This window comes from Acinonyx jubatus, chromosome D4, assembly GCF_027475565.1.
Source record: "Acinonyx jubatus isolate Ajub_Pintada_27869175 chromosome D4, VMU_Ajub_asm_v1.0, whole genome shotgun sequence".
NCBI classification, from domain to species: Eukaryota; Metazoa; Chordata; class Mammalia; order Carnivora; family Felidae; genus Acinonyx; species Acinonyx jubatus.
In genome coordinates this window covers 31,054,919-31,074,375 of record NC_069391.1, presented here as the reverse complement: position 1 = coordinate 31,074,375, position 19,457 = coordinate 31,054,919, and the positions used below count along the sequence as shown (strand labels likewise).

The 19,457-nt window shown below is 39.4% G+C and overlaps 1 protein-coding gene across 3 annotated transcripts in view; it reads left to right on the top strand.

Moving 5' to 3' along the window:
* The window catches only part of PLPPR1 (phospholipid phosphatase related 1), a 590,773-nt gene that overhangs the window by 206,783 nt on the left and 364,533 nt on the right, over positions 1–19,457 (top strand). The window contains exons 4-5 of one of the 3 annotated variants that reach the window (XM_053204866.1): positions 16,864–16,942; positions 18,027–18,207. The exons of the other annotated variants lie outside the window; for them this stretch is intronic. The gene's annotated coding sequence lies outside the window, so the exon portion shown is untranslated. The remainder of the gene's footprint in view (positions 1–16,863; positions 16,943–18,026; positions 18,208–19,457) is intronic. 3 annotated transcript variants of the gene reach the window in all.

Sequence of the window (19,457 nt, the reverse complement as noted above, 5' to 3'; positions counted from 1 at the left end):
GTTCATTGGTTGCTTCAATGGAAGCTGGGGAAAAGGGATAAAACATGTATTATCCTAGCATTTTATTCAGAAACCTTCCACAACAGTTTTTGAAAAATGAGTTGAGAATGAGAAGGAACTAGAATTCAGTTGCCACATGAAAGCTGGGAATACTGGTGGGGAGTCCGGTTGGCTAATGTAAGAATCAGGAGAGTCAGAAGCAGGAAGGAAGGGGAGACACAAAGGTGTGAGCCCCATCGGCTGGAACAGGAAGGGCCAGAAAAGCAGATCCCAGACAGATAAGGGAGTCTAACGGATCTTACATCTTTTCTTTTATCCTATCCTCTTTGACATTAACTGCAAAAGAGAACACAAGAGACAGACTGTCACTGTGCTCTTTCACTGTACAGATTAAAGTGCAAATACTGTGTGTAATCACTCCTCATCTCTACAGTGTCTTTAGTTCTGAAGACAAAGTTTCATTATTCTGAATGGTCAAGAAAAGTCAAACTTCTAGCCAGGATTAGGTGGAAGTGGTGTGTGCACCACTGGGATGATTGGTACTCAGTGCTCTTGAAGCTCTCAGGCAAAATTGCCTATTTCTTCTTTTATATTAATACTTCATCTAATAAACTAGAAATCCCATGAGGGAGCTACTCTGAGCCCCATTTTACTTCTAAAGAAGAGGAGGTTTAGAGAAGTTAAATCATGTGTTCGAGTTTAATATAATGAAGTTTAATATAATAGTTCCAGTTTAATATAATGAAGATGCCCAGATTTGAATTCAGGTCTATTGACCCTGAAGGATGGTGTGGGATTTTTAAAAATCTTTGAAATCATTCAGATGAATTCTGGAATATTAAATGGGAATTCTGTAGGTTTTAAGGTTGTGAACAAAATCCTATGATGTGAAGAACAACTTCACAGCAGATATGTGAAACTCATTTCCTCAAGATTTGGAGTCATCTGAGAAGAAAACTTGTTCAAGAAAGATTTTCAGAAATTTGCCATATGAAAATTGTGGATGTTTGGATACATTTTAACTTTCAAGGCTTTTTATTTTTTGGGAAAAAAGTTTTTGTATTCTCACAAAACAACCCTGTGAGGAGGTAAGGTAGACCAGAAAGTGTGGGCCTTGGAGACAAAGGGATTGAGGTCCAAATTTCAACAGCATCATTAGCTATCTGTAGGGCACATTAATATTGCTGAGTCTTTGAATTTTGACATCTGTATAAGGGGTTAATCATTCCTTTCTCATAAACTTGCAGTACTAACTAAATGAGATTATGGATTATGAAGAGTCTGTCTAGAAATGTTGACTGTTGTTGAACAACTATTACTATACAGTGAGAAAATCATTCTTCCAAAAAAATGCCAGATGTTATTCTTGGTTATGTTTCAAAGAGCACTAAATGTGGTTGCATCCTAAGGGTGATTGCTTTGTAAACCAGGTGTGAAAAGGAGCCACTTCACCAGAGAGTTTCAGCAGTCATACCAGCCAGCACATGAAATTCTAGACCAATTGAAGACACCATGTGGACCTGATATCCATCTGTTGTTTGGGAAAATCATAATTTAATTCCTATTTGCAGTTAAACAAAATAGACAGTAGCATCTACAATTGCTTATTCATTGATGATTTGTCTGCTCCCTGTATAATTGTAGCATCTCAGTTGATTATCTCTACATCCTAGCTTGAAATAGTCCCAAATCAATTTCTTTAACCTTGGCAAAATATTGAAAAAAGACAGTAGAAAAAACAGATCCACTTTTACCTGGATACTTAATTAACCTTGTACTATATCTGGCTGATCTTTGCCTTCCTAAAAAGTTCTGGACCCCCGAATAAAATCTGAGCTCTTTAAAGATCTTCACAAGTTAATCCCTGGTATTTCTGCCCTCGATGCTTTCTAATTTCTAGTCACAGTGGCTTCCCAGAGTCCCTAACTTTTTCCTTCTTTCTTTCTTAGTTGTTGCATCACCTGCATTTGGTCAGACTTGGATGAACATCCCATTCTAGTGTGGGATCTGGATTCTTGACTACCTCTCAGAGAGCCAGCTGACTCACCATGGGGAGAGCCTTTGTGGTTGGGAAATTTTTTTTCCCTTTCTTTAGCTTGTGGACACTCCCAGGTGTGGCCTATCTCGAAAGGCACTGAGCAAACATATCTGCTGAGTGACTGTTCTGTGTCTTCACCTGTGAAGAGGTAGCTATTACAATGTGTTATATCACTATTGCAATGTGTTATATCACCTTGTAACACATCTTCCCTTGCCTCTTTTCTTTTTCGTCACCTTTAAGGCCTTGAGCTTGAACCTCCCAAATGAAATGTTATACCTCTTTAATTCTTCAGGTTCTACTTTCTAGAAGACCCATGCTAAAACATTGTCATTCCTCAATCCACCACACTCTTCCATACTTCCATGTTACTTCCATGTTTTGTGCATATTCTGCTTGGAATGTTTATCCATTCTCCATAATTCTTAAAGGTCCAGTTCAATTGCCAACATCTCTGGGCCCTCAGGGCAACTGGGACCTCCACTACTACTAAAGCACATGGCATGCTATTTTGTATACATGTAATGGTGGGCCAGCCTCCCTTAACACTGCAATCTCCTTGAGGACAGGAAGGTTGTCTTATTTTTCTCTATTTCTGGCATGTAGAATGGTGCCTGTATGGAGCAGTGGCGCTCCATTTAGTTGTTTAAGGAATAAATTGGACTAATTCAGTTCTGTGCTTTTTTGGTTTCTCTTGAGCATAATGGTCTAATGCTAAGATATTTTAGAATTATCACTGGAAATGTGTTATATTATTATCTTTTTTATAACACGAGTCTGGAAGCCTCTTTGACTTGGAACCAAGAGGAAAATGTAATATAAATGATTACATGGGTACTTTCTGACAAAATCTCTTACTGATGTCTGTGTGATACATTTTTACAAGTCCTATTTTAATCTAGTTTCTTTTGGAAAAATTGGTAAAAGTGATCTGTATGCATCTAGATGGTGTTACCCCAAAACCCTTTGTGTTGTGTGCAATCTTCTGAAATGTCTGACTAATTAGGATTCCACAGCTAATCTAAAGACAAAGCATGGCAGTGTTAGAACAATGGCCCATTCAAATGGGTTTATGTGATGCGTCTGGAGGTTAGAAATTTAGGAAGACTTCAGTGGGGTTGGGGAAGTATTTGTGTTATTTAGATAAGTATTAGGGGTCTTGAGTTCTAGAAGCTCTGTGATTGGGTAAAATCTACCATCTTGAATTTCCTTATCTTGCATACAGTGTTCCCCAGTGATTCTACTTGTCTACCTTTCTGTGTGTTGATGGGTAGAATCTATGCAATCTGGATATTTTCCTGTTGACCCAAAGATGCTGGATGGGAGGGACCCACAACCAACATGCTCTAGTAAATATCTTTATGAACAGATGCTAAAGACCATGAAATTTCATGAAATAACAGAAAAATATGAATACAAACCTGCTGGCATCATCCCTTTCAGATGTGGTGTGGTGAGGATTCTCCAGGAAGAAAACAGTTTTGCACTTGAGATGATTTCTCACCTTTGCCTCCATCTGTTTCCACTTTTGTTGAAATATTCACTATGTATTAGACTGTTTCAGGCACAAGACCACTTCCTGAAAAGGGAGCCATTTCTCATATAACTCCTGTGGGTGGCTAAGATCAGGAAGATTTAACAGTGGTAGTTGAGACTGGCAGTTCAACAGTTAATGCCTGGTGGCATAAAGCATCCCATGGAGGTGAACAACTGAGTGAGAATTTCAGCATATTGGACTTTGGCAGGCATAGAGTGCAGAAAATGAGCCTCCTGACATATGAAGGTTTCCCATTTGATTTGACATCAATTGAAAAGCCTAAAGAATGTTCTAAACCTTCCCAATCTCTTCTCCTGCAGAGATAATATCACGTCAATTCTGAGGGAAGCAAAAAGTTTATTTTGTGCACTTTTCAAATTTAAGAACTCGGACATAAGTTCTTATAATTTGAACAGTTCAACAGAATGTTCATATAAAAGGTTGTGAAAGCTTTTCTTCCCCTGTTGTCTCCTTTCGTTATTACTGTTGAGAAGCCACTTTTTTTCCTCTTTTCAAGTAAAGGCTCAAGCGCCAAGAATCTGCCAAAATAAATTATTTCACATAACAATTTATTCAGAAAAGAAGCATGTGAAAATTTCTTAATCTTCCACAAAGCTCTCCTATTCCCATATAAAAGGAAGTATTAAAGTGTAATAATAAGGAGCTGGAGCCCAACAAATTGTGACTATTGGGAGAAAAATATAAAAGCTGAGGTTTACTCTAGGTGGTTCCTTTTCAGAGCTTCCTTTTTAATGGCACTGTTTTTCATGTCTTATGCTCATGTATTCATGAGAAACATTTTCTGCTCATCTTTTGTCTGGACACCAAGCCTTGTTTTCTTTTTAAGTTTAACATGACTGAAATGGAATGCACCCACCTTCTCTGAAAGCCCACTCTCACTCTTGGATCTCCACCCATTTTTAAAGGAATGGCATCCTTACCCACCGCCAAGGAGCCATCCTGAGGTCCCCTTTTCTGTCAGATCGCCTCTTCAAATAGTCCCTCTTCTCAATAGCCACTTTTCTTGCATGTGGTCTTGCCTTCTCATTCTCCAAGCCATTGTGCTCTTTCAGGCCATTTTGGTTTCACACATAAATCAGTGCCATGGTCCCTTAATTGATTTCCGTCATCTGACCCAATTTTCATTGTTTCCCATGGCTTACAGTAGGAGATACAAAAAATTTTCATTTACCAACCCCACTGCTTATGGAACTTCATAATTCCCCATTTCTGGCTACCTGGTTCTATTCATGGTTCTCCCAAAATGTGATGCTATTCCAGGCACGATTTAAAGCACTTTTAACACACCTTTTAATTCAGTCCTCACAATGGTATAGTGAATAAGAGTGCTTCCTAGTTTCATTGGGTATTGAACTTGGGCAAGTAATATAATTCATTGTATGAACTTGGGCAGGTACTGTGTTTGTTTCCATGTGTTTGTTTCCTCATCTGTAAAATGCAGATACTACTACTAGTATTCACCCCATTGAGTTATTGCAAGGATTTAATGCAGACACGTATTAACAACACCTGACCTAGAAGGCGTGCTCAGTGCATGTGGCTGTTAGTGTCATATCATATAGAAGGAGACGCTGAGGCACAGACAGGTTAAGCAATTGTCAAGTTGCTGTAACCGGTTAGTGAAGTTGGAGTTTGAACCAAATCTGACGTCAGAATGCACCCAACTGTTCTGTAATGTGGCTTCTTTTTATACCATTTATACCTGAAGCCTGCCGTGCCCCCTCCAACTCAATCTCTGTCCTTTAAGGAATAGCTTAGATCTCCAGAGGGCTGTTAGTAGCTGCCCTTCTTCTGCTCTGAGATGCCATGGAGAGGGAGAAGCTGACCCTAGTTTGTGCCTCTAGTCACTCCTTCCAGGAGTCTGTGATCATCCTCTGTTGACCCCTCCTCTAAACACTTGGGTTGAACACTCCTGGTTTGGGCGGAGAGTATAAATCTCTCAGGAATAGGATTCCTGGACTAAGGCCCTCACTGAGGGAAGCAGAGATGTGCATTTTTTTTTTTCATATCACAAAAAAGGCTTCCAAAAAGGTGCAGAGCTAGCTAAGAGTCCCAGTGCCCATGTGGGGATCACCCTCTGGTGAAAGGAGTCCATTTTCAGTACATGGATCATATTCATGGCTAGAAGATTTCTATTATACTGCTGACTAGTCAGTTCTCAAACAGGAAAAAATCTTTGGTGTTTGTAATTACTAACACAGGACCAGGGAAAATGGTTTAGGCAGAAAAAGATCCCGAGAATGCGGGAGAAAGAAGAGAAGTTTCTTCTGTGTGCCAGACACTGTTCCACACATTGTCTTATATTAATTAATTCAGTCAATAAAAATTTGATGAGCACTTATTATGTGCCAGGGGTTCTGGGATTCATTTCATAGACATGTTCCTTGCCTTCATGGAGCTTAGGTTTAGCAGAGGGAAGGTGTAGGGCAGATATTTTGTATATTCTTTTCCTCAATGCCTGAGAACCAGGAATGTATTTCCATTTACCAATGTGGAACTTGGGGCCCAGAGAAAAGACATATCTTGCTTCATGTCGCAGGTCCATTAAGTTAAGAAGCAGAGTTTCAGGCCCAGTTATTTCTAGACATTAATTTTCATATCCTTCTATTTGTCACAGAATCTCTTCTGCCATTAACTTGATGGTTAGTTTTGTAGCTAGCATTACTTAAACAGTAAATTTCAGAGGCAAGCTTGTGAGATTTTGTCTTATATTGGATTGTTCTTTAGGAAATCTGCCAAATCCTTTCATTCAGTCTACTAAAAATTCTAAACATCAGAGTTTTGAGTATTGACTCTCTTGCTTAAGCACCAGGCATATTAGGCACAATTTGTTCTGAATAACTCAATAACAATTAAAGTTTTTTTCTATCCAATCCCTCAAAAGGTATATATTGATTTAAATAAAATTGGTTCCAGATTAAAAAGTGTCTCAAATGCTGGTATTTAATGCTCCTCCTCTCAGCCCCAGCAAATAGACTCCCAGTGAAATACCCTAAAGGGTATAAAAATTGAGAACATTTTATATTTACCCTGGAAATTAGGAAAGGATGTGTATTAGCATAGGCTTGAGAAGGTTTCTCTCAATCTTGTCTGCATGTCTGTCACAACAAAGATTTATTCCCCACTCCTCCCTTCCTTTAAGTCTTTGCTGAAATGAGATCTTATTCTCTGTATTTTGTAGCCCTTTTCCTCTGATGCTACTTTATTTTCCTTCCTTACTTAATTTTTCTCCATGGGTTTAAAAACAATCATTGCCATACTATAAACTTAGCTTTATTACTTGTTTCTTGTCTGTCTTCCTGTTTTGCACCTCTAGAACATAACCTCTGTAAAGGAAGACTTTTTTTTTCTTTCATTTTCTATTGCTATATCTCTATTGCCTAAAATAGGTCCTGGTACTAAGTAGGCACTCAACTGATATTCCTTAAATGAACAATTGCCTATTTTACTGATGAGGAAACCGAGGTTAGAGATTATTCTCTCATTCTATTTCGTGTTCATCATTGTTTCTGAGATCTATGTTGATATACACAGACCTAATGAATTCTTCACAGAGGGCACACTGTTATGTAATTTGGATATGGCAATTATATTTTTCTGTTTCCCCATAGATGGGCATTTAGGCTATTTCCAATGCTAATATAACAGCCTGGCACTAGCCGTTGAGTTAGGTGTTTCCAGTTGGTCCAGAAATGCACAGAAGTCAGCCTGAACCTAAATCTAAGGACAAAAGGCACTAAATCCTCCATATTCTATGTGGACAGAACCATCAGCCACAGGTGCCACCTGCCCCTCTGCAGGGCTTGTCTCTCCCAACTGGATATAAGAAGAGGTGTAGGGGAGAGGAGGAAGTGGCCTCTTGGGGAATACCATGTTCACAAAGAGAAGCTCTCTTCTCACCTGTGTGTGAGTGTGTGTGTGAGTGAGTGTGTGTGTGTGTGTGTGTGTGTGTGTGTGTGTTGTGGGGGTGGGGAAAGGTGTCCTTTTACTGAATCTGAGAAAAAGAGTCCATAAGGAAATGATTTGCAAAGTTCTGGCATGCCTGAACTGTCCACCCTATACAACATTTTAACTCAATAACATCTCTTATGAAACTTGCCGATACCCTGGGATGTTGGAGAGAGGGGCAGGAGGGAGAGACCAGATTCAAGAGAAGGAGCATCAGGAAAGCAACTGGAATCTCCTGTACTCAGCAGGGCAAAACTATGCTTTTGTTTCCATCTTTTAGGTGAAGGAGACATTTCTTTGTCAGTCATTTAAAAATTTGAGTTAAAATTTGGTATGTTCTCTGTGGGTCTTTCATCTTTCATCATCAACTTGAAAGTTGTTTCCTTTCTTCTTAGTTTAACCATATTCTCCTAAATGCCCAAAGTTTCAAACAAAAGGGCGGATGTCAATGATTTCATGTGTGGTTGTGTAACTCTTACTTGAGGATACAATGCATTTAAAATATAAAATGAGGAAAATCATGCTGTATTCAAGAGCTCTAATGGGACAGAAATAATTTTGATCATTTATAGCAAAATAGTTTTACTTGGGGGCTTGAATAAATAAATTAGAGTAGACAGTAATTTTTATTTATTTATTTTTTAAAAGTAATTTTTAGATATATTGAGAACAGTGCCCAAGTGGCCTTTAAAATGTACTGAGTAGAGCTTATTTTTATAATTACGAGTATTACACTCAAGGGGCACCTGGGTGCCTCAGTCGGTTAAGCATCTGATTTTGGCTCAGGTCATGATCTTGCCATTCATGAGCTGGAGCCCTGTATCAGGCTCTGTGCTGACAGCTCAGAGCCTGGAGTGTGCTTCAGATTCTGTCTCGCTCTCTCTCTGCCCCTCCTCTGCTCACACTGTCTCTCTCTCAAAAAATAAAATAAAACATTAAAAAAATTTTTAAGAATAAAAAAAGAATATCACACTTTAATATATATTTGAAGTGATTAAAAGCATCAGATCATAATGTAATACCAAGACATCATTTTTATACTAGTTAACCAGGGACTTCCCATTAGACATTATTACTTGCCTTGCAGACATTGATAGTGCCATTTCTGATTTGATCATATCTTCTACCCAGACTTCTCCATCTAGAATGCATTATTATCATTCTGTTTTTCTCTAGAGCTGGGACAGTGTTTGTGAATGTTTTTTTAAAAGACTGAGTTTTTATTGAAGCTGTACTGAACTGAAATCATGCATTTAAAGGTTCTGACTCTTCACCCTATGATTTCTGTTTTCTAAATCTGCTTATTGCATAGTGTGTTTGAATTGGCTTTCATTGCCAAAGTTTTGATTAAGTAAATGCCATAGCTAGAAATTAAATTAGAAGCACTTATCAAATTGCAGCCAAGTGATATCGATCTTTAAATGTAACCTATATATTCAAGGCAGCATGCAGGGTGTGGGCTTGCTATCTATGAAATGAGCTGTAGTAATAAATTGGGTATGCTACATTCCTCATCATGCTTTTATCATCCATTAACCAATTACCAAAAAAGTGAGAGGGGGTTGGGTGGAGAAAGAGAATGTGAATGCTGCAGAGTTTTTAATGTATAGTATTAGTGAAGAGGAAAGGGCATTCATTGCATTCATCATTTCTTTATAGTTCCTCCTTAGGAATTCTTTCCTAAAGGCATTTCTCTACTACCCATCATCAGAGTGTTGGATGTCTCTAACTTAACTGCATGCACCTCAAGTTGGATCTTCTCTGGAGAAATGCTACTGCAGGTAGAATTTCCTTTACATTACTTCTGAGTTTTTGTCCAGTCACAAGGCATTAGAGGAGCTGCAGCCGATACTTCCCCACCAGCCCCTTGCCCATTGCCTTCAATTAGGGGGAACAGGTGTCCCACCAGACAGCTGTAAATGCTGAGGAGGCATCTGCAGCTGCCAGGTTAGCGCCAAGCCTCGGCAAATGAATGGCCAGATTGCTGCCTGAGGGCGCCAAGGTTTAGAATTTCTCATGCAGGGGCAATTATGTCCAACTCAGAAGGTGAAAAAGAACTGTTGAGGCTTTCTCCCTTACTGGGAGGGACTGCCAGCACACTGTGAAGCCCCGAATTAATTGGATGTCAGCCCTGACTTTGCTGTCAGAAGGACTGTGATAACTGGGTCATTCTTATTTTAATCCCAGCTAAGGAAATTGGGGGATTAAAATAATTGCCTGGATATTTCTAGGGCAATCAAGAGTAGCAACTGAGGTTCATGGGTAAAGCTGATCTCTCAGCTAACTCTTGTCTTATTCTCACTTCATTCTCTTTCTTTCTCCTCCTCCCTCCCCTGCTCTGCTCCTTCACTCACCTGAAATATTGGATGGGAGTGAAAACAGCTTTGGCATTAGAAAGATTTGGCTCATTCCCCCAATTTTCTGCTTATCAGCTGGTGTGACTGTGGGCAGATTGCTTTATTTGTTGATCCTCCATTTTCTCATCTACCAAATGGGTTGTTGTGACAAGGAAATAATGAGTTAAATGATATAGTTTTGCACCTGGTCCATTGTTGGCATATCATAAGCACTAATTCCTTTATCCTTCCCAGTATGATTTTTCCATTTTATTCACACTAGGACTTCAGAGCTCTAGCCTACAAGGCTTCAAAGCTTGTTTGGATGCTCTGAGAACACCCTGGGTTGTTAAAATAATCAACCGCATCAAGCACTGTTCAACTCCAGGCCAGATTAACGCTATAGCTATTATGTGATTTATTGACTAGTTGGTGGATTGATTCATTCATTGAATAATTATCTCATAAGCAGCACTGTATTCTGGATGCTGGCTGTATCAGGAGATGGGGAAGAGGAAGTCTTTTCAAGGAGATAAAAGAGTTAAGTCTGGGAAGGTAGAAAATTTTCTTTAAAAGAGAAATGTGCTATACATGTATGGAAATTTATCTAAAACTAGCTTTCTGTATAACAGCAATAATAAAATCCTACCCCAAATGATTTGTTTGGTAGTTTTATATTACTATCTCTTTGTCTTTCTCAAGGTGGGTGTCTTCATGCTATAGACAGTAGGTTGTAGAAATTGTGAGCACAGACACATAGACTCTAGTCTAGAACTAGATTTACTGGTTTTATAATTCAGGCTTAGTTGCTTACTGGTTATATGACCATGAGCAAGTAATTTAGCCTGTCTGTGCCTCAGTTTGCTCATGGGGTCTAGAACAGAAAATTGCGTGATAGGGTTGTTATGAGGATTAAATGGGCTAATATACGTAAAGCATTCAGAACAGTGCTGAGCAGACAGCCCTAGAGTATTAATATTTACTCCTGGAATATTAATAGCACTGTAAAGCAGTGTCTTTAAACCATGATCACACAGCATCTTTTTGTATTCTCACCGGTTCAGAAGATTTTGTCCAGATTTACTTCCTTTAATTTGCATTATAAAACAAGAGTATATGGAATACTCCCTTCTAAATTATACACCTGATCTTGAGATTCCTATATACCATCCCTATTCCCCTCTCTAGCTCCTCACTATTAAGAATTGCTGGAAAAAATAAGTGAATAGAAAATAATGTTGGATATTTGGTGGTCTGTGGAGGGTGGCTAGTGATATATCTAAAAGGTGGAATGATAGAATGAAATTGGCTGGATTATTCCTGTAAGAACTTTACCAACCCTAACAAAATGCAGTAGACCCATTTTCCTCTATAGAACACATCTGGTGCAATTTCCCCTTTGGCCATAAATTTCTGCAGCCACAGACAGCTGAGCAATAAATTCTGTGTTTAATTTTTCATAGTCCCCTGTTGGAAAGGGGCTTCCTTCACATGATTATACTTGATGTGGAAAAAAAAAAGACAATGTTCCTATTAAGTTTTAATCAGTTTGTTTCTCTCAGTGATATATATAATGCTTAGGTTATTTTTATATATTTAAGCATAATGGGATAATTAAATAGAATTTTAATGGTTTTAATTCTCCCTGTCTTTATGAAATTGTTTCTCTTAATTGTATTGAGTTTGAGAGAATGAAGGCATATATTTTATGTTGTTATGTAGCTATTTTTATGATTTATAATTATGACATAGGTAGATCTAACCCCTACAGACTCACACATACTCACTAATCGCATTTTCAGGTGCAGTATTGTTCAGGATCAGGGGAAGGATTTAACTGTTGTGTCTTAGGCTATCATGTGCTTTCCCTGGAAGATGGTCCACAGCCACAGGTTGGAGCCAATGGAATTAAATGTTAATCTTCCAGTTCTCTCTTGTTTTATGTGGAATTAAGACTCTAATCATTATTCATCAGTTTTATTTAGTTTTAATAATTTGAATCTACAAGGCCTTCATTTCCACAACTTCCAAGTTTGATTTAGAATCCCTTACAGTAAGCTGTATACAGTGGTGCACTAGTAAATGAATCTCTGGCAGGTCGGGGGGTGGGGCACGGAATGCCCTACATTGTAGCATATGCCTTCATGATATAAATGCTCTCATCAAGGGGCATGTGGGGGGCTCAGTCGGTTAAGCAACCGACTCTTGATTTGGCTCAGGTCATGATCTTGTCATTTGTGAGTTTGAGCCCTGCATCTGGCTCTATGCTAACAGCATAGAGCCTGCTTGGGATTCTCTCTCTCCTCCCCCTGTACCCACTGCTCATGCTCTGTCTCTCTCTCTCTTCCTCAAAAATAAATAAATACACATTAAAAAAATGCTTCCATCATGACTGATTTCAAGATACAGATATAGTATCACTGAATGTGAAGTTGGGAAGCGAGGTGTACATTTGGTGCTGAAGAGCTAATGAGGCAGCTCCAGTACACCACTACCTCTATAATTAACAGCATATTTTACCCAAGAAGATGAATCACTATTCCCAAGTTATTCTACACTAGTTGAAAGATGTACTATATGTGTGTGTATAAATGTGTGTATATATGTGTGCATATATATATATGTATGTATCTACAGGATATATTTGATATCTATCTATGTAGATAGATAGATCTGTATATCTATATCTCCTTTCCTTTTGTAGCTAGAATGTTAGGCATTTTGATTTCCTTAGCAACCGAACATCATGTGATTGCAAATGAAATCCAGTATAACAGCTTTATTCCTTTGGATAAAATCTAAATGAATGAAGAGATTAAGTATAAAAACTCTCCACAATTAGGTGCCTTCTTCTCAGGTTGCTTTTCTAAGCCAGGTGTTCTTAGATTAAAAAGAAGAAAACAGCATTGTTCCATTAACCTGGTTTTTAGTTTAACTGTATTTAAATGAATAAAAGGTCTAATCAAAGTGGCATCTCCCTTTACACTTCCTGAAAACAGACCCAGATTGCTGTAAATTGTGATTTTCTTTTCTTCTTCTGTTCCTTTTTTTTGGGGTGGGGGGCGTCATTCAAATACCACTCTCCAGGGAACTTCTCTTAGGCTGATTGGGGTTAGGCTGGACACTACAGTTTCATGGAGTGTCTTGACAATTCTGACTGTTTTTATTATTCTGAATGACAAAGAAGTTGTGCATGGTATGTAGTGGTATTCAGCTGGGTGCAGTTCTGTGTCCATCATGTCCCAGTGCAATGATGTCTTTGGACTTCTCTGAAATTCAGTTTACCAGATATACAGCCATTGGTGTGATAGCAGGAGGAAATGAACTGGCTTTGCTCCACTGAAAAACTGGACCTAATGGAACATTGAGGCTTATTTTTATTATCAAGAGACATTACAATGTCAATAGGGCTAGCTACCTGGTTTCAGGACCCAGTGCAAAATGAAAATGTGAAGCCCCTTATTAAAAATTATTAGTAATTTCAAAGTGGTGACAGCAGAGTATTAAACCAAGTGTGGGGCCTTTCCAAGTACAGGGCTCTAAATGACTGCATGGGTTGCAAGCCCGTGAAATCAGTACTAGATGTCACCATGGGTCCTCTGCATCTTCTTGCCATTTCGTGGAGTTGCCATGATGATAGAGCTGGAGAGCTTCAATAGGGACAGGATATACCTGGGTCATGGGAAGCTTCTGTCAACATGGGCAAGAAGGTTTCCAGTCCTTAAATGAAAAATGGGAGTTGGCATTTCCTTCCAGAAGATACCCTGGGCAGACAATTAAAATATACTGCAGTGGAATGATCAGTCAGAAGAAATACAATGAAAAAGAAATTGCCACAATATAAAGTCCAGAGGGTTGAACTTGGGGCTTCCCTGGCCCAAATGAGCAAGAAACCTTAAATCAAGAAGGTTCAGTCAGAACAATCTATGTAGTCCACTTGGTAAACAAGAACGACTAAGCAAACAACAACAACAACAACAAACTCACTTTCTGCCAGGTTTCCTACAAAGGCAGAACTAAAATAAAAGACTATAAAATCTGTGAAACTGGCTGCTGACTTGGTGAAAAATGCTTAATTAGCAACATCTAGATGATAAAACACAGTTTAGACTGTCTTTAAAAAACATGTCAACATCCTCTTATGACCAATGTGTTACACAGATCTATTGGGATGATGGTTCCTACTGTGAAAGGATTCTCCGGAGCAGAATTGTGTCAAAAGTCCCACTGTTACTAAAAATGTAGAGTTGACAGTTCTTATTTTTCTACATAGATGTGAATGACAATTGAGGACAGTGCTAGAAAATGTAGAGACAGGAAGTGGTAACTGTGTGAGAGTTTGGATACCTGGGAGGATGAAAGCGGGAGGGGCTCTCATGTGGTGAAGCTTGTCTAGAGTTGAACAGAGTGTTAAGAAATAACCAGGGCTGGGGTACCTGGGTGGCTCAGTCGGTTAAGCTTCTGACTCTTGATTTTGGCTCAGGTCATGATCTCACCGTTCCTGAGGTTGAGCTCTATGCTGAGTGTGGAGCCTGCTTGGGATTCTCTCTCTCTTTCTCTCTCTGCCCCTCCCCTGCTCATACTATCTCAAAATAAATAAATAAACATTAAAAAAAAAAAAAGGGGAACTAACAAGGTCCATCACAGATCTTGGTCCTTAGACTTGTTAAAAAATAAGCTGTGGCATGTTAAAAATTTTAGGAGTTTATTTGAACAAAAATTGATTCAAATCTGGCAGTGCCAAACTGGAAGTGGTTAGGAGTATTCTATGGACAGGATGGTGTGGAGGGAAGACATAGAAAGTGTGGAAGCAAAGAAAGGAAATTATTTGATTGGCTGTAGCTTAAAGCCTGGTTGTGATCAGTTGTCCTTAGTGTTTAGATTTAATAACCTTGAGGCACTTACAGGCTTAGATTTTGGTTTCCTTGGTAGGCTGCAAAGGCGTTAGAGTCATACCAGCCTAATGGCCTCCTTGTTTACTTTAACAGACTAGATTTCTCACACTACACACCAAGATGGCACAGTTGTCTTCCACGGCTTCAGCCAGGCCCTTGAGGTGAGGAGTTGCAGGCTCTGGCTCTAGCACAGAGCTCTTTCCTGAGTGGCAGACTCAGACCCTCTCTCTCATCACACCCCCAGTCACCCTGAACTGTTTGTGGGACTTGGAACATACCCTGCTTTTCCACTTGCTCTTCTCTCTGCCTGGAATTCCATGTTGGGCACTAACCACCAACACCCCCGCCTCACTGACTTCCTAACTTGCTAACTCCTTCAGATCCGTCTAGATTCCGTTCAAACGTAGTTCTTCCTAAAAGTCGCCCTCACGTCTCTTTCTGATTTTTATGCCCTTTCTCTAGCATCCCCCGCCACTTCTTTCCTACAGCACAGATTGTTTGATTAATTGATTAATTAATTTGTCTCCTCGAAAGGTCAGGACCAATCAGGTCATGTTCTTATTATATTTTCAGTCCCTTAGCCCAGTGCCTGAAGCATAGTGTGTGTTCAATAATCACATGTTGGATGAATGAATATATAAATAATTAAATGGACACTAAAAATTTCATAGGGGCAAGTGAAGAAGTGGTTTCCACATGCCAGGCTGTTCCTCTAAGAAAAATAGTTTGGGAGTGGTTAGTGGGGAGGTAAGAATTTGAGCATTATTTGTATGCAGCTTAACTGGTTAGCTGCTGTGGAGAACACCCTCAGGTGGAATGAATCTGAAGCTTGTTTCATCGCTGTATCTGTACGTGTGCGGTGCTGGGAGAATTGTTTCACATTCTTATGCCTGCTTACATCAATAGGCCTTTAATCATGACTGTTCTGGCTAAGAGTTCAGGGTACTCCTATCTGGAGCCTTCTCGTTCTCTCACTCCCATGTTCCTTCACTGTTCTTTTTGTACCACTTTTGACTGCTTTCAGAAAATTGCTAAGATAGCTGAAGTGGCAAGAGTGGGTTCCTGGTGTGTGCTCTCACTGCCCCCAGGGCCATGACTGGGGCTCTGGGAAGTGTTGTAGTTGCTCACTGATTGGCTGCTGCCTGTTCTCTTCTCTCCTTCTCTGCTTGACACACACTTTGGCCTCTCAGGTTTCTCTGGGACAGCCAATCCCTGAGTCCTGAGTTTACTCCCTGCTAAAATCAGCCCCAGAAAATGCGGTCACCTGCCTCAACTGAGCATTTGCCCTGTTAGGGTAGATCAAGATGCCAAGTGGTAGGTAAATGAGAAAGTGATGATGTGAGTTAATTTAAATGACCCATGAGACCCATGATGTCAGGGTCACCTCCTGCTTCTTGATTCCAGTACCCACACAGGAATCTGGGCAGTGGACATGCAGGTGATTGGACAGCCAAACATTTCTGATTTTCTTGTGTTTTTTCCACAGTGTATTAGAAAGAAATACACTTAAGAGGAAATAAGATTTGTAATCCCACAAATTCAAAAAGAGGCAGGTTATGAAAGTCCTACATTGTAGACTCACTGATAGCACCAAGGGCTGTTAGCATGAGAAGGAAATTTGAAGAAAACCCAACCCCTTGATTTCTTAGATAATCATAATAATTAGCATTGCTCAAGAATTTACCATATACCAGCATATGTATTATCTTTTTTTTTTCATCTCATTTAATCCTCAAAATAACTCAGAGAGGTAGGTCTTAGTATTCTCATTTTAAGGATGAGCAAATTGATGTTCAGAGAAGTGAAATAAATTACTTGATATGATAGAACTAGTGGCTGGTGGAGCCAGAGTTAAGACTGATAGGACCCTTAATTTTTACATCTCTAATATTAGTTGCTATTTATTATAGAGTGTACCAGACACTGGGATTAACCCTTCACATGCATGAAATCATCAAACCTTCGTGACTGAGAGATATTGTTATCTCCACTAGACAGATTAGAAAACTGAGATTCAGAAAGGGTAAGGGGCTTATTCAAAGTCAAGCAATAAAATTGGACTAAAAAGTGTTCCTTTAACTCTTTCAGGTTATGTCAATGTCTTAAAGTCTTGGAATGTATTTTTGGCAATATTACTTCAGGTCCTAGAAGAGAAGGTAGGAGAAAGGTAATGTGCCCGATTGTCAATGGTATTTAGTACTTTTCCTGCCCACTTATGTTCTCTCCCAGGTATCACAAGTGTTGGAGCCTGGAATTACATTTCCCAGAATCCTTTGACAGAAGGGTTCAACTTCAGATTCCACAGATAAAAGGAATTTGCAGAAAATTTGAGGAAGGAGGAGACAGCAGAAGTCATTCTCCTCCATCCCATTTCCTACTACTGCCCCTATAATTCACTCCATTCTAGCCCTCTTGACCTCTTTGCTGTTTCTCAAACATTCCAAGAATACTACACTGTTAGGGATTTTGCACTTGATTATTTTTTTTATCTAGACTGTTCTTTCCTTAGATATCCCCATGGTTTTCTCCATCACCTGAATCCATCACCACTTTTAGGTCTTTGTTCAGATGTCTCCTGCTCACTGAAGTCTGCTTTGAACATTTTATTTAAAATGGCAAAATTGATCCTGTTGCAGTCCTCCCCATTCCTGGCTTCAGTTTTTTTCACAGCACTCATCACCATCTGATATATATTTTATTTTTTAATTTCTATCAATCTACTTCCACTAGAATATAAGCTCCTCAAAGGCAATTATTTCTTTCTTTTAATTACTGGTTCTCTAGTCCAGGAACATATCTGGCACTCAATAAATATTTCTTGAATGGATGAGAATAAATATTGCCCCTGACAGGTGACCATGGGTGGTGACTATGCATGGGGCACCAGTGTGCTCCTGAAAGTCAATCATGAGAATCTCATTTGTTTTGACCCAGAGCCTGTCATTACTTGCCTTTACTTCTGTTCTTTCTTGCCCCTCTGATCTGCGAGGGCATCTGTTTTGGGTAAGAGATCCAATTCTCCATAAAAAAAATGCAGATGGAGTTATCAGGAAGCTTCTGCACAGCAGGGAGCTTCACTCTGCCAAGCATTTGTATGATCTTTGTTGGGCAGTCAGTGATGCACCAAACGGGAGGCAGCAGGGGCTCTCTGCCCTGGTGGGGAGGAGTATTTAATCACTGACATTATTTAGAATTGCCAGTGCATAGTTATAATACAAAGTAGACTCACTTTTAGTTGTTTTTATTTGTAGTCTTTTATAGAAAATGCAGCCGCTTATTTTCTTCACGGGAAGTGGACCACTCCCACTGCTCTACCTTGGTATACTACGATAGAAGCACAAAGGTGGCTGAGGATCTGTGGCTGACCTCTAGCTGGTGTGACCACAGTGATTGAGAGTTCACAGTGGTAGTACCCCCACCACTGCAAGGAAGGTTAGTGCAGGCATTGACACAGATCTTGAATTTGTTCAATTTGTGTACTGTTTCCTGATGACTCATCCTTATTTCCAAATCGTGAATTTCTAACACGGAAATTCAGGGTGGGGAGGGGAGACGTTTCTGGGTGTATTATAGGGTGTATCTCTTGCTTTGGAACAGGTAAGTCCAAAAGGTAATGGCTTTAAGGCCACATTTATAATCTCAGTTTCTGAATGCTGGGAATCCAGGCAGGTTAATGGGATCCTCTGCTTCAGGGCCTCTCAGTCTTCAGTCAAGGTGTAGGCAGGAGCTGTGGTCTTATCTCAAGGTTCAACTGGAAAAACACCCACTTCCAAGGTCACTCATGGTTGTGGGCTAGCCTCCCTTCCTCAAGAGTTGTTGGACTGAAGGCTTCAGTTTCTCACTGGCTGTTAGCCACAAGCTGCTCTCAGTTCCTTGCCATGTGGGCCTCTTTCTAGAACATCTCACAACATGATAGAGTGAGCAAGTTAGAGGACAAGAAAGAACACCAGCAAGAGAGAGAGGACTAGCAAGACAGAAGTCTCAGTTTTTGTACCTAATCTCAGAAGTGATATCCCACCAATTTACTGTATTCTGTTAGTGAGAAACAAATCACTAGGTCCAGCACATGTACACATGGGGAGGGGTTTACATAAGGGTGTGAATACCAAAAGGCAGGGATTATTGGGAGTCATTTCAGATGCTGCCTAAAACATTGGATTTCTTCTTCAGTATTTACTCAACATATTTTAAATATTCATGCGTTGGACCTTGGGAGTGGTACTTTCCTAAGCCAGATCCTATTTTTGTTATATCTTATAGAGATTCCTTGAAACTTCTTGCTGATTAATGGATTTATTTTCTGGGTTATACTGAGGATGAAATTTTTTTCTGCTTTGAAATTTCAAAGGGAATTTTGGAGGAAAGGGATTTGAATATGTAGAATCAAATATTATTTTTATATGAAATGGACTGATTTTCTTTGAAATATGGATGCATGGGCAGTACAGATTTGAGGTCTTGCATGTAAAGATGTATTATTATTGGTGTTTATCCATAAAAGAGATGTATGGATATGAAATATACATATTCATTTTTCCTCAAAACTTTGCTGACATTAATTCACTACCTCTATCATCTTTGTTACTGTTGTAGAGGGGACGTCTGAGGCTAATTAGGCTTTTGGTCATTGTTAGCAGATATTTTCAGTGCTCTCCTCATATTGCCTAAGAATTCACCATTTT